The sequence below is a fragment of the Balaenoptera musculus genome, chromosome 16, assembly GCF_009873245.2.
Source record: "Balaenoptera musculus isolate JJ_BM4_2016_0621 chromosome 16, mBalMus1.pri.v3, whole genome shotgun sequence".
Classification (NCBI taxonomy): domain Eukaryota; kingdom Metazoa; phylum Chordata; class Mammalia; order Artiodactyla; family Balaenopteridae; genus Balaenoptera; species Balaenoptera musculus.
In genome coordinates this window covers 8,754,598-8,776,022 of record NC_045800.1, presented here as the reverse complement: position 1 = coordinate 8,776,022, position 21,425 = coordinate 8,754,598, and the positions used below count along the sequence as shown (strand labels likewise).

Here is a 21,425-nt window from a genome sequence, read left to right as displayed (position 1 = left end):
TTCACTGTCGCGGCTTCTCTTGTTGCGGAGCACAGGCTCCAGATGCGCAGGCTCAGTAGGTGTGGCTCACGGGCCTAGTTGCTCCCCGGCATGTGGGATCGTCCCGGACCAGGGCTCGAACCCGTGTCCCCTGCCTTGACAGGCGGACTCCCAAACACTGCGCCACCAGGGAAGCCCTCATTTTTCTTATTTATGAAATAAAGGTAAAAAAATAAGTATTTTGCAGAGTTATTGGGTTTAAATGGGATAATATATGTCAGACTCTTAGCACAGAGGTTGGCACATAGAAATCAGCTACCATTCTTCTTTTCCTTTTATTCCTCCTCCTTCTTCTTTTTGCTCCTGGAAAATGGGTCGACCAAACTGAAAATAGCCAAATAAAAGTTGTGTGTGCATGAAGGGGGTGGGGAGTGACTGCCCTATCAAACATCAGGGTATATTATACAGCTACAGTCATTGTGATTGTGTGGTACTGGCCCAACAATAGACAGATGTCTAACGGAACTGAATAGAAAGCCTGGATGCAGACCACGCACAAATGACTCTGCAGACCATTGAGGGGGAAGCATAGACAACCCAGTAAAAAGGGCTGGGAGCACTGGTGAACCACGTGGGATAAGTGAAATGGGGTCCTTACCTTACACCATACACAAAATCGATCCCAGATAGATGAAATGTGATGGATTAAATTAAAAGGCAACACTTGAACATTTTAAGAAGAAAACAGAGGAGATCCTTTTATGACCTCAAGGTAGGACAGGGTTACTTAAGCAAAATGCAAAAAGGTTGATAAGTTAGACTACATTAAAATTCAGAAATTCTTTCAACAAAAAGTTGGATAAGATATTTGCAGCATAAATAACAAAAGATTAGTATCCAGAGTATAGACAAATGGGAAATAATAAGACACAAACAAACAATGTGATAGAAACATGGGGAAAGGACTTGTTCATACAGATATTTTAGGAAATAGTAAAAAGGATTGGCCAATTACATATGAAAAGATGCTCAACCTCATTTGTAATTAGGAAAATGCAAATTAAAACCACAAAGAAACTATGTGAAGTGATGGATGTATTAACTAACCTTATTGTGATCATTTCACAGTATATACAAAAATCCAATCATCACATTGTACACCTTAAATCTATACAATGTTTGCTATATGTCAATTATATCTCAATAAAGCTTGAAAAAAAATTATCAAATCACCAGTAACCTGGTGTGAGCAGTCCTGCTTTTTCCATATAATCAGTTACCGAAGTTCTCTTTCTTCTTTGATTTTTTTCCTGAGTATTCCTCATCACCTTAAGATAATAAAGATATAGCTATATTTAGACACATACACACAAACCCCACAAAGACTTACCATTTTACTCTCGCCAGGTTGACAAAATCGAAGAAGTCTGACAATACCATGCCTTCGTGAGGATGTGGAGAATGGGAACTCTTACATATTGCTGGAGAGGGTAAATTAGAAAACCATTCTGGAAAACAAATTGGCATTGTCTTGTATAGCTAAGTATGTGCAACCTGGCACCCCACTCTTAGGTACATACTAGACCTCAGAGAAACTCTTGTTCGTGTGCAGCAGGACATGTGCTCTGAGGACTTCATAGCAGTGCTGTGGGTAAAAGCAAAACACTGGAAGCCACCCTAATATAAGAGATTGGTTAAATGGACTATGAAAATTATACGTATGTGAAAATGAATGAGCTCCAGCTAACGACAAAAACCTGTGTGAATCGTAGATACGGGATGCTGAGTGAACCAAGCAACCTGCAGAAGATCACACAGAGGAAAATGCCATTTTGATAAAACTCAGAAACCAATCAACACTAAAGAATATTCTTTAGGTGACGGAATGATAAGCACACAATTCAAGATCCTGGCTAACCCTTTGGAAGAGGCAAGGGGATGAACTGGGATGGAGCAAATAGATAACGCTACCAGCATTGGTAACGTTCTGTTTCTCCAGGTGAGTGCTGGTTTTATGAGGTGTATGTTATTATTATGCTTCATAACTTGCACACGTGTTTCATATATTCTTTTGTGTGTCAAATATTGCATAATTAAGAACAGAAATAACAACAGAGTGCATGGAAGGGCTAGGATTTGACTAGCTGCAGCTACAGTCACTGGTGGGCTCCCTGGAAGGTGGGAGTGAAGAGACCACTGTGCAATGTAACCAGAGAGGCTGAGCTCACGCTGGAGGGAGAGAAGAGGGGATGCTTTCATGAGAGTAGAGCCTGAAAGGGGTTGCAGACTCCTTCCAAGATCTAACACATTTGGCAACATCCTGGGAAAGGCGGGGGGCTACACATGGAAACTGGTGCCCTTCAAGTGTGGTCACATACGAAAGAGAACAGCCTGCAGTTCCTGGGGGGCGGGGAAATGGTTTGGCCACCTGCGATCCCTTGGGGTTTCTCTTCCCACTTGATGTCCGATATTAGTGTTGTACAGTGTAGCCTGTTATTAAACTCTTTAACATAAAAAATAAAGCTGCTGTGACGGGGGAACACCTGTGAGCTTCAGCCTCAAGGCAGTTAATCTGTCCGTAAGGACATGGTGCTGTCAGAACAACTGGTATATTCTATTTTCTACACGTTTGGGGACACAGTGGCTTTGAGTGGGAGGGAGCTAGTCCATCAAAATGGCCATAGTTCTAGAGCGTTTTCAAGGAAGTAAAATTAAAAAATGAAAACGTGGAGTATTCTTTCAATTTTAGGGCACATGCAATGGCCCTTTGCCCGGCGGTTTAGTAGCAGGTCCTAGTGGGGGAAGACGAGATGCCCATTTCTTCCTCTCCCAGCCCTCTGTGTTAAAAAATGCCCTGCTCCTCACTATAGTAGACCTGAAGGAATGTGGATGGTCCTTTGTTTCAAGAGAATATGGATTAACCCTCCTAAAAGATTCATTGGCCGGCCAGTAGTAATGCCTTTTATGGACCCAGTATGACATTGCAGTGACCTGGAAATCATGGGTCAGTGAAAACATCTGGAGTTTGGTGTGTTGTTTTCTTATTTGCTTTTTCAGAAAAACCTCACTTGCTTTTTCAGAAAAACCTCACTTTGGGTTCTGTTCCTGGTCATTTAGCAAAGGTGCCCAGTTTGATCCATTGTCTTTTATGACAAAAGACACAGAGGGGCTACATGACCAGCGGAAGGCTAGTCCGCCAGGAGTCTTGCTTTTCTGTTTATACCAACACTGTTGAAACCATGTCCCTTTGAAAAATGCCATCCTGTGGACGTCACCAGCAGAGATTAGCAGGAGGAGCTTGCTGCTGGCCATCCTAATTTGATCAATATCAGGGATTTTGCTTCTTCCTGTGAAGTTAAAACAGGATTCTGCTCTCTCCTCAATGGGTCATTTTCCTATCATCTTCCATATTTAAGATTGGTTAAAAATCTCTGCCCAAACCTGACTGAGCAGGGCTCGAGGTTTAAACTGCAAATCCTAATTTGATAATGCATGGCTTCCCTGTGCTTCACAAAGGGAGGTTTTAAAAATGCATATAACATCAGAAGATGGAAAGCCTTGGCCATCTCCCACCCGCAACCCCAGCCATGAAACCTTATATTTACCCAATGCTTCAAATATGGAAAAGGTAATAATTAACATTGTGCTTCCAGCGCATGTGGTGGCACTAAATAGCTTGTGGGCTTTATGTACGTCTAGAAGCAATAAAGTCGTGTTTGTTATTGTTGGATGAGATGGAAGAAGCACCTCGGATCATTACGTATGAAGATGTCTTTCACAGTGAACCGTGGGGAAGAGCTACCTTTCTTTCGCTTCACAGTTGGCCTGAGAGCCAGGAGGATGGGCAGAGAGTCCTGGAAAACCAGCCAGCTTCTAATTGTGTCTTTACAGCCAACTAGGCTACCAAAATGATTATCTTTTTCTCTCTGAGCCTTACTGACCTGTGGCTAATGAGATTTGTGCTTCGATTAGTTGTAGAACATAAATTAGCTAATCAATGGCAATGGATTCACGTTTCTCATACATGAGTTCTGCTGCAGTGATCTGTATTGAATATTCAAATCAATTTTGAATACTCTGAATGAGTCCCCTAACGTGGCCTGCTGGAATCTGGCCGCATTCTGTAGCCTCCTCGTGAGCAGATGAGGGCTAGGCTGAGCCCAGCTCGTGCACCAGCCTCTCGTGGCTTCTGGAGCTCTGCAAACTACCTTGCTTTCCCTTACACGCGGTGAGGGCCAAATAGGGTTTGGGACAAAGTTGTGTGGGAAAAGCAAGAGAAGCTCCAGGGGATCTCATGGTCCGAGGTGGCCTCTTTCCTGAAAAGGAACAGAGCTAAATGGACATCAGAAAGCAGGCAGGTGGTTTCAGGGTTTTGAGGTGCAAACTTTGCAAAGAGTGGGATCCCGGTTCGGTGTCTTCACTCCTCAGCACGGGGAAGCGTATCTTCACTCTTTGCTGTAGTTGTCTTGTCTGTACAATTAACCGGCATCTTGGCATAAAATGTGGAAATTTGTACAGTCTTCAAGGCATCTGTGGGCTTTATGGTACAAGTTCTGTTAGTACTGAAGCCACAGAAAATTAAATGTTCCCCAAAGAACTTCCAGATGTGCTTTATTCTAATGGGGTCATTATGCAGTAAATTAAAAAGCAGGGTAAATGGAACTGTAAAATTTAAATTACTCTAAAACCACATCTCTTTGCTTTGAGCATTCATTTGTGGGGTTGCATTTGCAATAAATGTGAATTAGGCAGCTGCAATAACTGTTAATCATATATTTATAAAATAGTAATGAGGAAATGAATAGCAGAGTAAGACAGCTGCACATTTCTCTGATAGTGTGTCAACTGTGAACATAATAAGATGTGGAACATTGTTTGGAGCTGGGCTGATAATACAGCTGAATGTAAGAGATCGCTTCAGCCTCTTAACTTTACATGAAATTATACATAAAATCCATAAAAGCCCATAATAATGCATTATGCGTCTGAATTGTATTCAATATTTTTCTTTGCTTTGATTTTCTGAAATAAGCTCTACTTTCACCAAAGCCATCTTCCAGGCATCAGTGAGGCTTTTGTTTCAGGCGATGTCGGGCTTCTAAGATTGCAACTGGATTTAAAGAAAGCAGGGCCAGTGCAGGCAAGGAGTTAATGGTGGTGCTTTGTTTTGTTTTCTCGGAGTTGCCGTACGTGGCTGGAGACATGCCTCGTCCTGGGCGGAGGACAGACTGTGTCCAGGCCTCCCCCAGCTGCCACCTGAGATCAGGATTGGGGAGAGAGGCCACTCCCAGTTCGCCAGAGCCCCTGGGCTGCTGGTTTGACCTGGTGAGAACAGGGACATGGCCTTCAGCCACTGTCTAGACAACATCTCCTCTGGGGCCAAGGCTGGGCGCTCCAGGCAGGTCTAGAGAAGGGGGTGAGGGTCCTATGGGCCTGCGTTTGGGAAGGATGGCTGTCGTGGTGGCCGAAGTGATGACTGTTACTCGGAAACCTCCTTGTCCTGGTGTTTGAACAAACCCTCTGCTGTGACCATCTGAAAACTGGGGCTTTGAGGCAGACTTCTCCCTGAGCACAGAGAGGCAGGGGAGGGGACACGCGATCGAGTGTCCACGAGGAGCTGATCCTGGCCAATCTCTGCCTGTCCGTCCATTATATAGCATGACCGGGATGAAACAGGTGCCCGTTACTGAGCATTCAGGGCTCTGCTCGGCCTGGTCCAACCGCCTCTACCCCACCCCACGTTAAACACCCGTAGGGTCCCTGATCTGCCATGGTCTAGAGCTTGGTGGCTTGGAGTATGCGCTTCTCTTGGTCTGGACTATTCTTCCCTGCTTCAAAGATTCCAGTGGCTCCCGCACTTTCCCCCTGTGAAGCCATCCCAGACTCCCAAACCCCTATTCTTATTCCCCTGGTGCTCATTGTCTTACGTGTACCTCACCATTACAACAGCAGTCTTATTGCATCTCGGGGTACTGTAACTTAGGGTCAGTGTCTCCCTCAGACTGAGGGCTCCCTGAGTGGACCTGAAAGTTTGGTGCTTGTTACGTCTTGTTTTGGAGAATGAATGCAGAATGCAGTCACTGGATGTTGGTGTAGGATTAGAGAAAATGGCCTGGGAGGGTCCAACGTGAACACTCTTGGTGTGTCTACAATTAGGCCAGGTCTTCCTTTTCTCGGGGCGGCCCCTAGCTCTTGGGATGAATGGTGGTTGTCTGCAAGGGGCTGGAGGAGGAGCAGTTCTAATGGGAAGAGTGGCCCCAAGATGTTCAATGTGGGATGCTTCAAGATAGAATGTCAAGAGTCCATAACTGTACTCCGCCTCAGTCAGGACTTTTGTAGGACACTCACCGAATGCAGTGCATTGTAGGAAACTGGGGGTCTTCCTGGGAAAGAGGGAGGGAGGGAGAGAGAGAGAGACAGAGACAGGGAGACACAGAGACAGAAGAGGAAGAGGAGGGGGGAGGAAAAAGATGGTTATACACACATGCAATGAGAATTCTGTAATCTCTTCCTAACCCACACTCACTTCCCAGTATTTCAGTATCAATTTTCTTTAACCAATATTTTTTTTCTTGTCACAAAAATACTATATGGTCATTATTATAATGTACTTTTCTTTAACCAATATTTTTTTTCTTGTCACAGAAATACTATATGGTCATTATTATAATGTACAGCATAAAGAATTTCATAATTTGTTCAACCATTCCCTTATTTGTTTAAAAATTTCATTGTTTATTTAACCATTCTCTATATGTTTATTCTCTTACTATTCATTTAATCATTCTTCATTTGTTGAATATTTATGAACAATTTTTTGCTCCTTTAAATAATGTTATTAAAATCTTTAAAATCTTTAAAATCTTTGCCAATTTCATAAGTACAGTATTATACCTCATTGTTATTTTAATTTCAATTTACTTTATTTCTAGTAAAGTAGAATTTTTCTTTTTGTTTTTTTGCTTATTTATATGTATTTTTTCTCTTGAGATGATTAAGTACAGCTTTCATTAACTGAGGGAACAGCGCCAGCACCGAATGTTTTATGGGATGTATTATTTCATTTAATCTTCATGTTAACCCCATTCATAGACCCTATGGTCTGTATGAGGCTTGGCGAGGTTGAGGATCCTTCCTGAGATGCACGGTTAGTAGGCGCTGGAGCCAGCTGCATTGCAGGGCATGTCCCATCATTTTTCTACTGGGGGCTGTCAGCTTTCTCTTTAACTTACTGGAGCTGTTTGCATATTGAGTGTTTAATTCATTGTCCGTGTACCTACGGCATAGTCTTTTTTTTTTTTTAATTGAAGTATAGTTGATTTACAATGTTGTGTTAGTTTCAGGTATACAGCAAAGTGATTCAGTTATACATATCTATACATATCTATCTAAATCTCTCTATATCTATTCTTTTTTTTAAGAGATTGGAGTTTATTTATTTATTTATTTATTTTTGGCTGTGTTGGGTCTTCGTTTCTGTGTGAGGGCTTTCTCTAGCTGTGGCAAGCGGGGGCCACTCTTCATCGCGGTGCGCGGGCCTCTCACTATCACGACCTCTCTTGTTGCGGAGCACAGGCTCCAGACGCGCAGGCTCAGTAGTTGTGGCTCACGGGCCCAGTCGCTCCGCGGCACGTGGGATCTTCCCAGACCAGGGCTTGAACCCGTGTCCCGTGCATTGGCAGGCAGATTCTCAACCACTGCGCCACCAGGGAAGCCCATATCTATTCTTTTTCCGATGCTTTTCCCTTATAGGTTATTACAAAATATTGAGTATAGTTCTCTGTGCTATGCAGTAGGTCCTTGTTGTTTACCTATTTTATACATAGTAGTGTGTATATGTTAATCCCACACTCCTAATTTATCCCTCTCCCCGCCCGCCACTTTGGTAACCATAAAAAAAAGGGAACCCTTCGTGAATATGTGTGTCCTCTTTGCGCAGGGGCCACGCTACTCTTCTCTGTATCGTTCCAATTTTAGTACACGTGCTGCCGAAGCGAACACCGGCATGGTCTTTTAAACAGAGGGGTAGTGTCCCAGTGTTCCCATCAAAGAAGGGGAAAGGCCACCCCCAAGAAACCCACCGCTCTCCCCATTTTGCCTTTGTTCAGAGTCACCTCTTGGTGGCTCCACTTTCAGGATTCTTCCCTCTTGTCATCCTCTGATGTCTTCGCCCTTTGCAAGGTGGGTAGAATGATGGCTGTTACTTGTCTCATTCATGTGAGAAAACTGAGGACCGCCCAGGGTAAGAGATTTGGCAGGGAAGCCAATGAAAAACAAAACCTAAACCAGCATTAACAAAACCCAACCAAATCAAACCAAACTGAACCAAAAATACCCCAATGTAGTGAGTCAGTTGGTTTGGATTTGGGGTAGAGATGCCAGGTAAAATATAGAATGGCCAGATAAATGTGAATTTCAGATAAACAACCAATACTAAAATTACTAAAAATGGTAAAAAAAAAAAAAATACTAAAAAAATTCTATGCACTGTTTGGGACATACTTATCCCCCAACATTACTGTTGTTAGAGATTTGTTAGGAGACTTTCAGTCTTTTTTCAAATATAATTTTATTGGGAAAACTAACATATGTAACAGATTAAAAGGACTGTTTAAATTTATTTTAGAAGTTCAAATGAACAATATTTAAAAATCAATCAATAAGAACCATAGGGCTTCCCTGGTGGCGCAGTGGTTGAGAATCTGCCTGCCAATGCAGGGGACACGGGTTCGAGCCCTGGTCTGGAAAGATCCCACATGCCGCAGAGCAGCTAGGCCCGTGAGCCACAATTACTGAGCCTGCGCGTCTGGAGCCTGTGCTCCGCAACAAGAGAGGCGGTGATAGTGAGAGGCCCGCGCACCGTGATGAAGAGTGACCCCCCACTTGCCACTCCAATGCATTAACCAGGGTTGCAGCTTGTTTTTGAGCACATCTCAGAATAAATTTTCTCCTTTATTGCTGTTTAATTGATGAGTATCCTTAAATCTCAAGGTAAGCCATTTTTTATTATTTGCAAGCAAAATTTATTCACTGTATTAAAAAAATAATCTAACATGAATTGGAGCTGAGGCTGCTATAGGTTGCAAAGATAACTCATAAACTCAGATTCACAACAGTTTTATGGTTCTTTTTTTAAAGGTTTTTTAAAAATTATTTATTTATTTATTTAATTTATTTATTTATGGCTGTGTTGGGTCTTCGTTTCTGTGCGAGGGCTTTCTCTAGTTGTGGCAACTAGAGTGTCTCCACTGTGTTCTGTTTTGGAAGGCACATGATTATGATAAAAGAAAACAATGTACAGTAAAAGATTAGTTTGAGTTAAATATTGGAAGACCCTCTGAGCACCCAGAAGAGCCCCAGGCTAGAGCAAAACTTGGGGCATCCTTCCCCTGTCCACGGCTCTCTGGACAACACAGTGTGTTGTAAGGTTGGGCTAACCAATGCCCAGTCCAAAATTGTTGGTCATCTTGGCACCAAGAGGCTGTTTTCTTTTATCTTGGTGCTCTTGGCACCAAGAGCCTGAGTGACCAGAGCTAACGGGCTTTCTGGGAGGGTAGGTCTGGCTAAGCCCAAGGCCTTGGTTTTGACGAGTGGGCTAGTCCAGCGTATGGCGGGACGCTGCCCCATGGCCCCCCTTCTCTCCCTAGCTGGGACGGCACTCAGGGCATAGTTGTTGAGGAATGAATGAATGGTATAAAACATTAGCCTGCCAGAGTGTCTGTGCACGCAGTCCAGCCCTGATGGGGCATAAGCAGAGCAGTAGTTTGAAGATTGATGTCAGAGGCCGCCCCTTACGACTGTGAGCCTGGCATGCAACCTTCCTGAAGTTCAGTTTCCTCATGTAAAGAAATGGGGCAAACAAAGATAACAGTGATAATAGTCAACAGTTATAAAGGATACGTCCCCTATACTATCTGCCAGGCATGGTTCGAAAAGTGTTCTATTAACTCATTTAATCCCCACATTAACCCTCTCTAGGAGACAGGTGACTTTACCACCCCAGTTTACTGGTGAGGAAACAGAGGTGCACAGGGGTTAAGACCCTTGCTCAGGGTCACACAGCTGGGCACTCTGGTATCCGAGTTCATGCTCTTAATTTTTATGTTCCCCTGCTCTGGGCAAAAGGTACCTTTGAGATGTCTTCCAGGCTCTTCTCCCCTTCTCTGAGGATTGCCCCCATCTCCCCCATGTCCTTGCAGCCACATTTATGTGATGTGATCTGTTCCCTGACTATAAATTGGACCAAAGTGGACATTAGACACAAGCTGGGCCTTCAGGTTCTAAGAATATGGAGCTGGGATGCTGAGAGATGAGTTGCTCCCCACTGTTTGCTTCAATGTGTGGAGTCTGGCAGTGGGGATGTCCCTGTTTGCCTGCGTGACATCCAAAGCAGAGAAAGGAGAGAGTGGGTATCTGTTTCTTACAAGAAAAGGGGCTCCAATGTGAAGATCACATTAAAAAATGTCTGTGGAAAATGTTTTATATACTCTGCTCTTGGGACAAAGTGTCATTTATAATGCTTTAAAAGTTACTAGGTATTAAGCCTTGGCATCCTTCATAATTTAAGGTTGCCCAAGATTAATCCTCTGCACTGTGTTAACTTGCTAAAAGTTTCTTTATTTTAAGGAGAAGATATGTGCCCCTGAGGCCATTTTGCCACATGGATGGTGGATGTGGACACCAGTGAGACTCCCCAGTATAGCCCATCTCCCCAGCAGACTCTTAGTCACATGGTCTGAGTTCCATTAGTAATGTTCTGGCTGCAACAAAGAAGGAAGGGTAGATAGATTGGTGTGGGCCCTTTGTGGAGGAGTGTTAATCTCCCCAGATTACTGCCCTTTGAATCTCGACTGCTTCCAGCTTTTTTTTGTATATTGGCTCCATTTAAAGTGATTAAAGGGGAGATCTGATTGGATAAGGTCATCCAGATTCTGTAAATGCCACTTCCTCACAAATGAACGCTTGCAATCAATTTAATTTTTCAAATGAAATGATTAAATTGCTATTATTGTTGGATCATTTTTTATTAAGAAAACCTTTTAAAATGTTAATTATTGGGCCCTCTGAAACACTTTCATCTTTCCCGACTTTGCTCTTGAGAAGAAAGTGTCTGCTTGTTTCCAACACCAGCCAAAGGGAAATGCAGGTTTCCCTTTTTACACCTGCAACCATTCTCCTTACCTCTAATATTTATGTGAATTTAACTTTAATTTTTCTTCCTTTCATCTTCTGAATTAGTTGTATAATGCACAGATCACTCCTTCACCGCTTCTTTCCTGTTTATTTGCCTTAAAAATAGATTCATTAACTAGATTTGGGTGCTCAAGCCATGCGACAACATCCATTTCAAAGGAAGATTTAATGGCATTTCATATTTTTGTACATTAAGGAAGATTAAAGTATATTACAATACCCTTTACTGTCCTATTTTCTTCATTTTAGAAGTGGTCAGTTTTAAATTTTTTTTTCCCTCTCCTTCTTTCATCTGCAGTGTTCGATAAATTGTCCAGGCCTTTCAGATGACAGTCCCAGCAAATTGAGTTCTATATTACAACTCAGACACGTTGTTTAGCCCATCAGCAGTCAGATAAAGCACCCCTATTCACACAGGACATCAAAAGAACAAATATATGTGCGAAGTGGCTAAAAGAGCACTGAGACTCAGATACTTCATTTTCTTAATTGTCAGTGATTATTTGGCTAGTTTCAGGGTGATCACCCTGCTGACTCTGAACCTATACTTACTTGCTTGATGTAATAGTGGTGTGAAATCTACATCCTTATCTGCATAGATCTAGATCTGGATTCATGACCACAAATTACACCATTTGCGGACAGGACACGTGTATCATCTTTTAATAGCCCAAGGGGCAGTCATACTAACATTTTAATAGTGGGCAGTAATATGAAATGCAAGATCCAGACTTATGCCTTTTTATTTCAGCCACCTCGTGATGGAGACTTTAAGGCATTTGCAAGCATGAACAAGGGAGATATTAAGATTTAAGCTTTTTTATTTTTATTTTTTGTAAGGTAGAGGAGGTCAAAGCTCTCAGGTACCCCTTGGGCTGAAGTTTTATACAGGTATGCCACCCATCAGCTTAAATCATCGCAGGGAGCCTTCCCACATCTCAGTAAATGCAGCATAACCTTGTAAGACACTAAGTCTAAACAAGGTTTGGGGATGTTGGTAAGATGTGGGAGGAAAGAGCAGAAGACAGGTTTTACGACAGTATGATCATGGCGTGTAGGTTTTAGGCAATAAGCGGGTAGCCTAGTTTTCTCAGAAGAAAAAAGAAAATAATGGAAAAGTGTAACATTCATTCGGTGGTCTCACAGGCATAAAAAACCCAATTCCAACTGTTATAGGTCCCTGCAGGAGTCTACAAAAGAACTAAGCTTTTTAAGTAAGAAAACTAGATTCTGGCCCACAGGGCCCTGTCATTGCTGCTTAATGGATGAAACTCTTTGGATATAAATATGCTGTTTACTTCTCAGCTTCAGCTTTCATAAAATATAACCTTTCTATGATTTACGACCCACAGAAAAACCAGAGGATGGATTTTTAGCTCTGAATTGGTTGGATGTCAACAAGAAAAATACAGATAACATATCGAAGTAGCGGGGTGTTAATGCCACACAAAATGATGAAATTATTTTTGTTTAGAAAAGTTAAGTTTGTTCTTAAAGTTGTTGGTGGATGGCAGCTGTGAAAGGTGGGGCTGAGGAAAACCTATGAAATGTCTCTCATTTTTAAGTCCTTGTCCAGTGGCTTATAAGTTTGGGTAGAATGACTTCAGTTCACAATCAGTAACGTCTTGTTGAAAAGTTTGGGCTAACCACAGATTTTTCACAAATGGGAATGGCCGTTCTTTGCCTAAGTCACTCAGGGTTTTCAAGTGCTAGATTTCCGTTATGTCTTCCAACTTCAAATATAGAAGCTGTGCCTGACCTTGCAGACAGGAGATGACAGAACAAGCCTTTTTTTCACAAAGGTGATTGGAAAAAATGAAGAGTGAAAAACAATAAGCGAACAAACTAAGCCCCCAAATAAGCAAGCAAGCAAGCAAACAAACAAACAAAAGCAAAACCCTCAAATTAATAGCAACCACAAACTCTCCCCGCTACGCGCTCACAAAAGCCAACCCTGTCCTTGGATGTTGGGTTGGAAAAAGATTGCATGCCGATTTGTCATTCAGAGATCTGTATTCATTTTATAGCTTTCTGGTCTGGTTTGATGCTTGAAAGAGCCTGATTCCAGATGAATTGGCAAAGAAGTTTGCATATACTATCACCAGCCCAAGGGATGAAGTTGTCAACATTGAAAACGTTTTCTCTCTTGATTCTCTGAGCACTGAAGGAAGGGAATTCACACTGTTTTTCAAGCCTGCCCTCAGCAAATTAAAATCTCATGCACTAGAGGCTGGAAGGCCAGATCTTTAGTCTTCCTACAACCTAGAAAGACCAAAGGTGTGAGGCCGAGCTAGAGAACTGTCCCACAGTGACCAGAATGGAAGGAGTCCTTCTTACCCACTGGTCTCTTGGTTTTAGATGGAAGCGTCCATTGAGAAGAACCCCAAACATATCCACTTCCTTGAGTGGCCAGCCATGCACAACCTCTGTCTCTGGGAGAGATGTGTGGTCTCAGAAGGTAGAGCCATGATCTGTATTGGGTGTTGGGGGGTTACTAAGACAAATTTCCTCATATGCTCAGTCTGTAGAGATTGCTACTATAAGCCAGATGCAATGCCAGGTGTTTGGACCTACAATGGTGCTTTCATTCCTCATGGAGCTCACTTTCTGGAAGCAGTGACCTACAAGCCAACAGGCAATTACAGTCTAAGGTGATCAGTCCTTAGATCCTTAGGGGAGCACCTGGGAAGGGCCCTAAATGCACTTTGATAGGGATGGGGGTGGGTGTCAAGGAAGGCTTCCTGGTCAGAGAAGCAATGGATGTTTTGGGTAGCAGGGGAACCATTATGTGGAAACACTGGAGATCAGAGACATTATGGAATAATAAAGGAGCACAGGAAATTTAGGATGGCCACAGGACAGAGCACACTTAGATTAGGTGGCAGGTCATAGTTCAGAATGGTGTTTCCCGATGTTTCATGGGTGTGTGTTTGGGAGAGCTCTTGAAAATTATGGATTGCTGGGTTCCACCCACAGCATGAGCTGCCCCCCCACACCCCCTCACAGCCCAGCAGACAAGCCTCAGGCCAGAGAACATTCAGAAGGCCCATCAGAGCACATGCCCCAAAGGCAGAACCTGGCAAGAATCCCCACTCAGAGTAGGTGAGGCAGGCCTGAGATTGGCCCCGATGACATCCAGGGAGCATGGCAAGCCTTGAGGGGCAGGGTTCCTGGTAGCCCTGTAACCCCATGAGGTTCTCCCTCAACCCTAGGGGCCAAACTGAGCCCACTGGCAGCTTCCAGAGCAAACTAAGAGGTTCACTCTGCCCCCAGTATAAACAACTTCCATTTATTCAGCACACATTGGGCCCTTCCCCAACCCTATGGAGCGGGAAGGCCTTGCTTCACCAGCTGGGGGTCCAAAACAAGGTCTCATTACTTTTCCTATTTTCCCCATGGCTCCTATATCAAGAATGCCCTTTCTGGCTTTCCAAGGACCTTCATCCCAGAAGCACGGGGTCCATTGTTGAGCCAAGGAACCAGTCCTGTGACTGCCCCCTTCTTAGGTCTTATATCAATTGTATGGACCTACCCATAGCTGCACGTGGTATCAAAACCATGGTCATTATCACTGTCATCACCATCGTCATCACCGTCACCATCCTTACACGCACAACTACGTGTGATCTCCCGAACAGTCCCGGGGAGTATGTGGTGTGGGATTATTGTCTCCATTTTACAGATGCACAAACTGAACTTCAGAGGTTATGGCTTGTCCAAGATCACACAGAAAGGGTGATCCCTTGCTCACGATGAAGCATAGAGATGGCAGGAACAAGAGCTGGAAGGACTGTTTTGGGGGCGGGGGCAGTGAGCTGGGGCTGGAACTAGGGGGTGGCTGTCTTTCTCTGCTGTGCAGATCTGCCTCGTGGAGAAGAACGTGTTAACTGTCAGAGCTGCTCCCGACGAGCTGGCTGCCTTTGGTTTGTCTGGTTTATCTGGGTCAAGGCCCCATCGGAGGGGGTGGACACAGGCAGCCAAGTTGGGGAGAGAGAGGTCTCTTTGTCAACTCCAGGGCCCAGTGCCAGATTTGGGTGCTCAAGCCATGCGACAAGGCCATGCGATTAAGGAATGTAGAAAATTATTATTATTACATTAAGGAATTCCTTCCAGGAATTCTGGAAGGTCAAGCAAGACTGAGGCTGGGGAGGTGGCTCAGGCTGGGCTGAGGGCTCCTCAAGAGGGGTCTCTTCCCTGGCATTCCAGCAACAATGCCCTTGAATTATCTCTGCCCAAGTCCTGGGGCAAAAGCTTTCCAGACATTCTCAGAGCAGGGAGAGCCCAGTGTGGTCCTCCAGAGAAGTTCACAGGCCTGTCCTGGGGGTGCATGTGAATGGGTGGGGGATGAATCTTCCTCACTGCTGGTGTCTTGGGACCTTGGGGTGCTGGGAGCCAAGAAGGGCATTCCTTGTGCATGGCAAGGGAATGAGAACCCCCTCCTGCCCTTGGGGGGAGGTGGGGAGGTGGGAAGGGGTGCTGGGCATTTCACTCCCAGGTGAAAGGTCATGTAATGCAATCATCAGAGGAGCCTGTGAGGCACCAGCCCCCAAATCATTGTGCGCAGGGGCTGGAAGACCAAATAGGGACAGTGGGACAGGTGCCCTGAGTCAGAGGAGAAGGAGGCCCCTTTCAACTGGGGTGGGCAGGGGACAACTCAGCCGGAAGTCGTGGTGGGGGAGGATGGGGAGCTGGGGTAATGGAAGAGACAGCGATGGGAATAACCATTGATAGCCAACATCCAGCGACAGGGCAGTAGAGTCAGCGGGAGACTTGATCTCTCTAAATCTCACTCTCTTCCTCTAAAGATGGGGCTCATAATGTGTCCCGTCACACATTGAGATCACCATCGGCATGGGAGCTGTTTTCTTCCTTGGCTGAACTAGTCTGGTGGTGTTTTACTCTTTGCCAGCATACGTTTCTGAATGAGGGCCCAAGGGTGCTCGATAAATATTTGTTAAACTCCCGAATAAGGGAGCAGGGGCTCGGGCAACCTGTGGGATAGATGTGATTATAAGGGATCAGGAAGCCCCGCAGGCCTGTCTAGACTTGAAGTGACAACTGGACTCAGTGAGCATCAATCAAAGGAGAAGGAGGTGAGATGGGCAGGAAGGATCGGCAGCTGGGAGTCAGGCAGCCTGAGTTCTGTTCCCGTCCCACCAGGGGTGATGTTGGTTCCCAAGCCAGTTTCCTTAACTAGAAAAAGAGGGGTTTGGCCAGATAGCCTTCAAAAGGCTCTTGCAATTCTCATGCTCTGAGAGTGTGTTTTGTATTGAACTACTATTGACTGACAGCCTGCTCCCTGCCAGCCCCTCTCACCCAGGCCACCATGCTGTGAGATAGATGTGCCCATTTGACAGATGTGGAAACTGAGACCAGGGCGCAGATCTGGTTGTCTTCAAATCCAGTGCTGGGTCTTGCTCTATCATGGCAGGTGGTCATAAAACTCTGTCAAATTACAGATGGGAGCCTCAGGACGGACCATAGGGCATGGTCCCACTGCTAATGGGGTACCAGTTTCCTGTTACCCATTTGCCTTGTGCCGAGAAATCCGTGCCATCATCCATATGAGAGGCAGAGTGGAGAGCAACGCCGGGGACCTGTGAGGTGTCGGTCTTCTTGGGTCAGAGGAACATTGGGCCAGGCTATCATTTCTTTCTCCTGTTCACTCCAGGGCATGGTTGGAGGAATAAGACGAAGCTGGAAGTCAGATAACTTGTCTCAAAAGTCTTCTTTCTCTTTTCCTCCTGGAGTTCTTTCATCTTGGAACACAGGGAGTTTTTTGAAGGTGGGAGCTCAGACTCCCATCTCATATGACTCCTTTGGTTGAACTTTGGAAAAATCCATCCTCATTGCTTTCCGACCTTCAGCTGTCCTCAGAATCCCAGGCCCAGTTTCCAGGCTAGCCCTGACATATCTAGAAATACCCAAAAGGAACAATTGGTAGGAAAAAAAAAAACCTTGGTGCTTTAATTAAAAATCCATGTTTGGCTTGTGTTCAGAGGCATATTTTTGCATCTGAAAATGTTTCTTTTCTCTTTGTAGTTGAGCTTTGCTTATAAATAGAGAGCTGGCTTGGAGTCACATTAATTTAATTTTATCTGTGATCCAGATCAGCCTAGAATGCTCTTAATTTGGATTTGACTGCCAGCCGAAAACAACATTCACTAATATCCACTTTTTAGCTAGGTAATCGTGTAGTAATTAGGATGCATGTTGTACATAATCTTGATTTAAATAATCCTCGCTTACTTTTTTGTCTACATAGATAAAAAAGCTATTTTGTCAGTATTTTGGAAGTAGGAAATCATCTTGATTATTTTAATCAAAATCAGCATTTGTGAATTGTGGCATTCTTTTAGGAACAATTAATGTACAAGGCAGAGATTGGTCTCTCTGCCCTGCGTTGTAGATCTGTCACGAATGCATGAAGATAAAGCAGAAGTGAAAGTCTCAGGGCCCCAAACACACAGGCCTTGGCCTCATCTCTAGATCTTGGTGGCCTGAGGGTTAACTTTGGAGGAAGTTCTATGTGATCTCAAATCCCAGGCCTGCCACTGAGAAGTTGGAGCCTCAGACAATACTTGAATGACTGCATCTCAGTTTCCTCATTTGTAAACAGGGAGACTGATACCTACGTGGGGATTAGTTACAGCCTATTGAACTCACCCGCAGCGTCATTTCTTTATGCTTTTCTCACCAAGAGGCAGCATCTCAGAGTGATCTAGAGCAGAGATCAGCAAGCTTTTCCTGTGAAGAGATGGACAGTAAATATTTAGGCTCTGCGGGCCATGAGTGCTCTGTTGTAGCCACTCATCTCTGCCCTTGCAGCTCAAAAGCAGCGTAGATGATGCATAGATGAATGGGCGTGGGTTTGGTCCACAGGCTGTAGTTTGCTAAGCTCTGATCTGGAGCAAGGCTTTGGAATCAGACAAACATAATTTGGAATCTGTCTGATACTCAACTATCGATGGTGACCTTGGACAAAGTATGTAACTTCTCACTTTTCTGTATCCACCACGAGGCTGGAGTGAGGATTAGATGAAGAGATGGAGGGAAGCCCTTAGCACAGAGCTGGGCACAGCTCAGTAGCTGTCGCTCATATTCTTACCTGTGATTGCCTGTGTGCCTTTCCTTGAGCTTTATCCATTTCTTTCGTTTGCTCCGGTTAATAGAACGTGAAGTAGGGGAAGTCGCAGGGCCAGTGGCCTGGGCTCCAGGAACGTTTGGGGTGGACTGGGAGCTCTGGAACTGGAGAAGCTGGAGCTGGACATGTGGGATTCTGGGGCTGCTCCCAGGACCGACGCCCAGCTTGGCGGAGTCGATGGTCACTTGTAACAAGTGTCATTTTCAATCTATTTAGTGCCATGATTTTCGCATTTTTTTGTGCTTTTTGTTGGTGATTTTAAAACAGCCCCAAGTCTAGTGCTGAAGTGCTGTGTAGTATTCCTTAAGTGCAGGAAGGCTGTGATGTGCCTTACAGTGAAAATATGTGTGTGGATGTTTCATTGAGGCACGAGTTATAATGCTGTTGGCCATAAGTTCAGTGTTAATGAATAAACCATATATAGTAAATAATATGCCTTTAAACAGAAACACACATAAAAGAAGGTTGTGTATTTACTGATGCTTGAAAATGTGCCCAAAGGCTTGCAGAAACCTAACTCTGTATTCCCCACTGGGGCAGTGATTCAGTATATGCTAATTCAGTATTCACGGTGACCTCGTGGAACGTTAACTACCACAAATAATGATTATCTAGTGTATTTAGTCATCATATACCTTAGCAAGAATGGTCCTGGTTGCATAGTAAAAGTATGATGGTGTTTTGAGCATTGAATGAGGGGTGCAGAGTGTAGAGGGCAAGCGGCTATAAAGACATGGGCTCCAAGAAGCAGGGGTGAGACAGGGAGACTAGAGGGGCTGCTCTATACGTGAGAGGCGCTCTTTGATTGAACTGAGAGGCAAACCTGAAATTTAAGTTTCTTAATGGATTCTTATGTCACTTTGGAAACTCTTTCACCTTGAGTATATAATTAATTTCCTGTCAAGAATCACCCTGAAGCACGGTTACATAGAGTTGCCCATGTGAGAAGCAGTTTGGTTTCAAAACAACAGCTTGGAGCATCTACCTTTGTGGCTTTCAATTTGGGACTTACATTTGAATGTTGTATTTTTAAAACCTATCTGGTTAGGGTTGCCAGATAAAATATAGAATGCCCGGTTACATTTGAATTTCTGCTCAACAACAAATCCTGTTTTTTAGCATAAGGATGTTCCATGTACTGCTTGCTGCGTCTGGAAACTTGCTGCATATGGTGACTGAATATGTTTGACCTCTCTGCTTGGGTTGGTGTCCCTCTGGCATCTCGTGGAACTCCTGCTTCAGTGGACAGAGGGATTTGGGGTTTCCCCAGCACTTCCCCCTGAGTACATTTCAATCTGACACATAAGCCACCTATTAAGTCAGACCATTGCAAACATACTAGAAGTCCAGCCTGCCAATTGTGGGTGATGTACGAACATTCAGAAGGAGACCTTATTTCATTCTCATTCCCAAGGTGCTTTTTTTTTCTCGCAGCACAGTGGGGAATGAGGCACAGTTGACTGTGGATCTGGAAGCCTGTGGTCCATCTCAGCTGTGTCCCTGACATGCTATGTGACCTTAGATAGGTCACTTCATCCTTCTGGGCCCTGGTTCTTTGGATCTGAAAGTCAAGGCATTGAATGAGGTGGTCCCCAAGGCCCCTTCCAGCTCTAAAACTGAATGATACATTGAAAAGTAGGCAGATATCATGGTCTTAATTTAAAAACCTAGAGTTTTTCCATCTGGAAGGGGAACTTACTTGGTCATGATTAAGGAAAAAATAGATGCATTATATTTGTTTCCTAAATGCTTCAAAACATGATTAACTGTAAGGAAGAAAATCTGCAAACCCTTCAGGAAACATTCTATTTTATAGTGTATTCTCTTTTCCACTGAGGAAAAATTTACAATCTGTTTAGGGTAGAGGAGTGTCTGAATCATTACCACGACTCTACACCAAAGGCAAGAATATTCTCCTGCTGAAGAATGGCTGGAAACAAATGCTGCTGCCTTCGGGCAGCTGTGCACATGGACCCTGGTGCGGCAGCCTGTAAAGGCAGCCAAGGCTGAGGCCGAGGGACACACACCAGGAGTAATTAGCACGGAGATGGTGACAGCAAAGGCTTCTTGTGCCTAGTGCTTACTTTGTACTGTTCTAGGCGCTTCACGCGGAAGACCTTCAGTTCCCACAACAGCAAGCATCGCACACAATCCATAGCCTCTTCAGGAAGGGGAGTTGGATTGGGAGAGCAGGGAAGGGAAGGATGACTCATCTTCTGAGGCTGTAGATGAGAGACAAAATGATCATTATTCTTATTTTATTTTAGTTTAGTTTAAAAAAAATATGTATTTATTTATTTGGCTGCACCGGGTCTTAGTTGCAGCATGCAGGATCTTTGTTGAGGCATGTGGAATCTAGTTCCCTGACCAGGGATCGAACCCGGGCCCCCTGCATTGGGACTGCGGAACCTTAGCCACTGGATCACCAGGGAAGTCCCCATTATTCTGATTTTAGAGATAAGGAAACTGAGGCTCAGGGTTATCCTGCTAGGACCTGCTAGGTCTCCTGAACACCAACAATAAAGCTAGCGCTAGGACCCAAGATTCTGGCTCCAATGTGTCCCCGACTGTATCTTCAGCCTGGTCACAAATAGGGGAAAATTCAAATGGTCTTTCTGATGTTGATACTTTTATTTCCAGGACCATTAGAAACGAAGAGCTGTGAAATCAAAAGTGTTGGCTTGATGACCAGTTCCAGGAGGTGAAAGCTTATCTGTGTTTCACACATAGATTGAATTTCTTGAATTAGACCTGGCAAACACTTCCATGGAGTGGACTCTCTGATTTAAGGTAGAAAGCTGTAATTAAACATAACAGTCCTTGTGAACCACAACAGACATACAGTGCGCTAGTAAGTCTCTCCTGGGGTGCATACCTTGGGTCTTTAACTATAACGGGTACCACATTTGCATTTATTTGCATACAGACTTGAGGTTTTGAAACAGTGCATCACTTCAGGGTTGGATTGCCTCATTCCTGAGGACTCTGGTGGTGCAAATAAAGCCACCTCTTCCATTTTGAGGAGGTAATAAAACCAAGACTAGACATCTGTATAAAGCAGTGTAGTGTCCAAAAATGTTCCCCTCGCTCTGTACAATTATATACTCAC

The 21,425-nt window shown here is 44.2% G+C and overlaps 1 non-coding gene across 1 annotated transcript; it reads right to left on the bottom strand.

Moving 5' to 3' along the window:
• Window positions 1–7,873: 7,873 nt before the first annotated feature.
• On the bottom strand, window positions 7,874–7,980 carry LOC118883158. The gene has a single exon (XR_005016949.1). It is a non-coding gene; the product is annotated as a U6 spliceosomal RNA (small nuclear RNA).
• Between the last annotated feature and the right edge of the window lie 13,445 nt (window positions 7,981–21,425).